The sequence below is a fragment of the Adiantum capillus-veneris genome, chromosome 18, assembly GCF_014529385.1.
Source record: "Adiantum capillus-veneris isolate H3 chromosome 18, ASM1452938v2, whole genome shotgun sequence".
NCBI lineage: Eukaryota > Viridiplantae > Streptophyta > Polypodiopsida > Polypodiales > Pteridaceae > Adiantum > Adiantum capillus-veneris.
The window spans coordinates 60,722,931-60,728,824 of NC_140948.1; the positions used below are offsets into that span (position 1 = coordinate 60,722,931).

Below are 5,894 nucleotides of genomic sequence, written 5' to 3' on the forward strand. Positions count from 1 at the left end.
GTGATTTTACATCATGTATCTGAGGAGTTCAGAATTTTTTTGACCATTTCCTGGCGCCTATTTTGCGCGTAAGGCAACTCCCCAGTCAAGAGGGACTGCGCTATGGCATTTGGTTCAGTTGAGCCAATGGAAGCATGTATCCCTATCTGGGCAAGCACTTTACCACGAAAGCCAGTGCCAAACGCTGTGCATACAAGGGATCTACGCACTAGAAACACTTGATGCGCAGTTTGAGCAATGGTACTCAAACACAAAAACTTGCTCAAAGCTTTTAACGACCAAGTCATAAAATGGGCTTGGAGAGTAAATTCATTATGGATAATGGCCACATCGCCAGGGGGGAGTTTTTCGAGGTAATGCGCAAGGGAAGCTTGAGGTCCAAAGCCCGTCCGCTTGCCACCCGTCCTTGCAGCAAAATCATCAACTTCCACAACATCCTGTCATAAACCGATGAAGGTTGAGAAAAAAGACAACGAAGGATAAAATAGTAACATGAAAATTAGGATACAGTTTACCTCCTGCTCCTTGTCATCCTCCTCCCTGTTGCCCTTTGCATCCAAGTCAATGGTCCCATGCACCACACATACAAGCTTTGGATCATCAGATGGGAGGTTGCATAATGGCATAGGCATCCTAGCAGCCTCAACCTTGGCTTGCGTGGCTTGGAAATCTTCATCAGCCACGTGCAACTGCTCTGCTGCCAGGATCTCCGCACATACAACTGCAATAGTGTCAGCAACAGAGTCCCCATCTGGCAAGAGCTTGCTTTCTAGGGCATCTGGCGTATTGTCTAAGGGACATTTGCTGCTGTTGCATAGCACGCTCAAGCATTCATCCATGCGTAGGCCAAATGCTTTTTCCAAATCATGCAGGAACACAAACTCCTCCCCATCCACTAACACTGAGGAGAAGCGGCTAATTTCTACCTCTGGGATAGCCACATCCGTCAGTGGTAGTGGCACTGGAGTGTCACTAGGGCCAGCCGCAACTATGGATTTCTCAACCACTTCCTCAAGACCCCTAGGGTACTCGAGCTCGTGTGCTTTTCCTTCCGCTGCAGGGTTCATGGGGATAACCTGCTGCTCCTTGGTGTCCTTGATAAAGGACCCAACTTGAAGGTGTGGTAAGCGGAGCTCCTCCAAATCAGGTTCCTCGCTCACCAAGAAGATAAATGTTGCGAGCCGAGAAAGGTACTCCACCCCCAACTTCTTCAGCGCTGACACCCCAGGGGCTTGCTCGTCCAAGTAATGGCCTGCATTGGTTGCAATTTCTTGGAATCGTTGCAACCGCTTGGCGAATGGGCGATCACCTTTGTGTATATAGCGCAAAAGATCACAAGGCACCCAGATCCCTGCATGTGGGGGGATAGATACAGAATATTTTATGATGTGCTCCTCCATGAACGCAGAAATCTCCTCAAATGCATCCATGTGAAGGGCAACTGTGGCGTCAAGGTCAGGGAGACGAGTAAAAAAGGTCTGGAGGTCCAACTTCCCTTTGTATTTGGTGTCCTCGAGGAAGAGGATGAAGCGTGACAAAGGGGTGGATGTGGGTACAGATGTAGAGGCTGTGACAGCATCCATGTTTAGCCTGGGGTGTGGATAGAGAGTGGAGGAGCTCAGGAGTTGCAAAAGTGAAAATAGTGAATGAGTTAGGTGGCCCCCCTTTTATAATGTACCCTTTTTTTAAGACATTAAAAAAAAAGGCACTTTCACCAAAAAATGATTTCTCATCCCAATGCAAAAAATTATATTCAAAGGCATGATTTGCCAAAGCAAATCATGTTGATTACAGCGGGGATCAATATGAAAATTGCAAGAGTTACAAAGTTATAAGATCGATAGCATAGTTCCATCTATCCCCAGTCCTCCTCGACCTTCAATTTGTCTTCCATTCTCTTCCCAATCTGCGGACATTCATTACAATAAGCATCTAATGATCGACAAACCATGATGTATTGAAAATGTGGTGGAAGGATTCTCACCTTGTGACCTTGTAAACGAAATTGTGCTTGTTGAAGGGCCTCAAAACCCATAATAACCAAATGTTCTCGAACATTACTGAGAGTCCAATGCTTGTTCACTTGGACTGCCTCCAAAGCATCGTTGGGCATCTTCACTGCAATGTCAAAGCTTGCAATAGCGCCGTCTACACTCTGTAAGGGAGTCCACACTCCAAGCTTGCACATCCAACGATCATAGTGAAATCGTATGTACAAGGAGGTGCGGGATTTCAAATAGTGCATTCCAATACCTGAAGCTCCAACCTTACAACGGTACCGGTCCCCGTTGTGCATGCCCTCCACAAAACCCCAGTCCTCTTCTAAAAGCCTTCCTAATTCCTCATAATGCGCATCTTTACATAAAAGCATTGTGGTAGTCTCCACAAATCCAAACTCTTTAAAAATGTGCACAAAACAATGAATAGGCAAACACCAGCTCAAGCCCACAGACCTAGAAGCTTTAGAGTATTTCAAAGAGTTTTGGACATCCATTATCATCTTTTGCTTGAAAGATGCTACCGACCACAAATCTGGGACCGGCCACTCCATACTTAATAAGGAAGTTACTTTGATGGGTTCAAGCGTTCCAAATGCTTGTGTAGAAGTAGGGACAATATAGGAGTGAGAATAGAAGAAAATCCTTCTTTGAACCAGTTTGGTTGGGCAAAGATGCGGAAACATTATTGCTCCAATATCCGCATGTATAGCATTGAATGTGCAGGAGAGACTATGTAGTGGCTGCTCCTCCACGAACGTGGATGGAAATATGACTATAAATGCATGACAAATGTTAAGTATGAATCCATAATAACATTACATTGTGATTTCACACTTAGCTTTGTATTCTCAAAACATGTACTTACAATGTGTTGGAAATCGAGGTGGTTGTTGCAAGTACATGGTTGACATTGAGAAAACATGTTGCACAATGGCTATGGTCCCCTTGTCTTTGCGGTTCTTGAAGCCAAGGAGCTTTCCTTTCCAATGAAGATCCAAGTTTGCACGATTCCACACACGATGAGGGCCAACAGCAGATGGTTGCATGTATACCCAAGCACCTTTGGTGAACTCTTGTGGCACCCACTCATCATCTACACCTCTAGTGTTGTGGCATGCAAGAGCTGTGACCTCATCCTTTGGTCGCCTTTGCGAAGTAGAGTTGGCCATGGTTGAGCAAAGCAAACTAGGAGGAGGAGAAGAACCTTGCTTGTTGATACAATGTAGGTGTGATAAAGTGATATGAAAAAATGGTCAACCCTTGTGGCAATGGGAGGAGAAGGTGGACAACCCTTGCTTGGTGTGGCACTGGGAGGAGAAGGCGGATAAGCCTTGCTTGGTGTGGCAATGGAAGGTGGTAGGGGAGGAGAGAGGAGCTTCCTTGCTGCAGCAATGGAGATGGTGTAAAGAGAGAGAGTGTTGGAGTAGAGGATGAGTGTGATGGTTGCAACCAAGGAGGGGTTGGAAAAGGGGTTCTAGAGAGAGAAAATCCCTTTTTGCCTAATAACTAATTTTGGGGGAGCTCTGGATAGCAAAAAAAAATTATTTAATTTTTTTTAAAATTTTTTGAATTTTAGGGTTTTTGGATGCACGTTTTGACTTTTTGAGATCAAAAAATGCTTTTTTGACCATAAAATAGTTTTAGGGGGGTTTTCAGAAGATGAAATTTGAGTTTTGAAATTTTTGAAAAATTTCAAATTTTTGGGATTTTTTCAAAACCGGATCAAAAAGGAGGGAAGTTGGAGGTTCCATATGCCCCCCCCCCCCCCCCCCTTCTCACTAAGTAAGAGCCCATTTAAAAAGTGTAAGACTACTTTGTCCCCCTACATTTTTGAGGGCATAGAGTGTGTCCACCACCCTCTTCTCATTGGCTGGCCTCTTATTAACCTTAATCCCAAAGGGCCCCTAGAGGGTTCATATTTTTCCTAATGAAAGGGAAACCTGCCTTCTTGCTTCACGGCCTCGGGAACACACCTTCGAGTCGGCGTCCTCTAGGCCTTAGGCTCCACCTTAAGCAAAAACCAACGGCCTCTTGTTCTTTGGCTCTCTGGAAAAACCTTCTCCCCAAAAATGCCCAAAAACCTGGCCCGTTGGGCATGGGAGCACCTCCCTTTTTAGCAACTCGCCCCCCTTTCTCTCTCCGCCCGTGCATATGAGTGCCTTCCTTGCTATTCTTGGCTCCATTCGGCTTGCGACCCAAGTTATTAACACGGGGCTTCTCTCTTAGTCAAGCGGGGCACCGACAATGCTGTCGATGCACCCCATGTTTGTCTGAGGTATGTACATATGGTTAGTGACATGATTGGTGGTTATCATCTACACGACCAATGATATTACGATTGTCTTTCATTTATCTACAGTTGTTACATTGTATTGTATTGCCGGGAAGGAGGCACTCAATGTAGATAGTAAGCATAGAAGACCACATGGTGGTCTAGAGAAACATTCATGACATCAACACAATGAAATGACACAAATAGCTGTAGAAGTGAGAATCCTTTAGATGTCAGTTTCTGATGATTTGATCGTGGTAATACCCGCTATTTATGTCATGATAGCTCATTATTTCATCCGAACATTTCTTGGGTTCCTACTTGCTTTTGCAGCACTTTTTTCCGTGAATCTGAAGATGCCTTGGTGGGCTGTTGCCCTAAGGTCTCTTTTTTATTATGACTTCACTATCTAAAGCTCCTTGTATCTTAGCTAATGATTGTAAATAAGTCGTTGTGTTATGTTTTTTATGGTTGGTTCATTCCGGGACTTGAAGCAGGCAATGGTGATTAGGGAATATGAAGCGTTTCGCAAGAGAGAACAAAGAGCCCGATTTAAGAGAAGAGCAGATGTAGGTTTGGTTGTTGAAAGAGAAGGGAATGAAGCAGCTGAAGGAATAGAAGACTTAACAAAGGCACAGGGCTGTGCAAAAATCGTCGAGAATGAAAAAAGAGCAAAGATAGTGAAAGGGATTGCACGATATTCAAAGCACAAGTCGACTGGACATGGACACCAAGAAAGACATCTTCAATCGGATGATTCAACACCCTTCACTGAAAGATATCGAGAACGACAAAGCATCAACACCCTATTTTGCAGATACAGTGATAGTAAATATTCAGAACACACTTCAAGACTTGAAGAGGCCACAAACTGAAGATGAGATGTTCCTCAAGAGGTCTACCATGATGATGCTTCTGAACTTAAAAAACCCAGAGGAGGCACAAGGCCTTAATGTTAATTTTGTCTCCAAGCTACTTTCTATTCATAGAAGGAACTTGTATGGAGCCAAGAATCGGCTACTCCAACAAACTGAGAAGACCACTTTGTCCTTTGCCACATGTCATCGGAGTCTTCAAAAACGTCGCATACCTGAAGAGGTAAAGGAGTTAATAGTCAACTTTTGGATGCTTGAGACTCATGTATCCTCCAACAAAAAAGACATATGTCGAAAGAGAATTGGTCAAAAGGAGTACATTGAACATCCCATCCATTTATTGGAAGTATCATAGGGAAGAAAGTGTATGCCATTTAGTGCCTTTTTGTATTTGTTAGATACTCTTGCCGGGTAGAAGCTTTTTGACTGCACAACTATTTGAATTACTTACATGACTATTGCCAGGGTTTAGCTTCCAATTATTGACCATTATCTATCTGTTTTGCTGCGGATTATGTGTTTCATGGCTGTTCGTTATAGTTATTCTTTGGCAATGGCTAGTTAATAGCTGTTAAATTTTGGATGGTAGCTATCCGTGCTGTTTAGATAACTCTTGCCACACTAATAGCTATCAAATGCAATTTACTTCATAGCCACCCACTAGCTATGTTGTACCATCTTATAACTAGTCAAATATATGTCGTAGTTGTTCACTATATTGGCTAGTTGATAGTCGTCAAAGTTCTA

The 5,894-nt window shown here is 43.7% G+C and overlaps 1 pseudogene; it reads left to right on the forward strand.

Annotated features, from left to right (window-relative positions):
* The first annotated feature begins 4,995 nt into the window (after positions 1 to 4,995).
* LOC147435747 (uncharacterized) lies at positions 4,996 to 5,525 on the forward strand (annotated as a pseudogene).
* Positions 5,526 to 5,894: the final 369 nt, after the last annotated feature.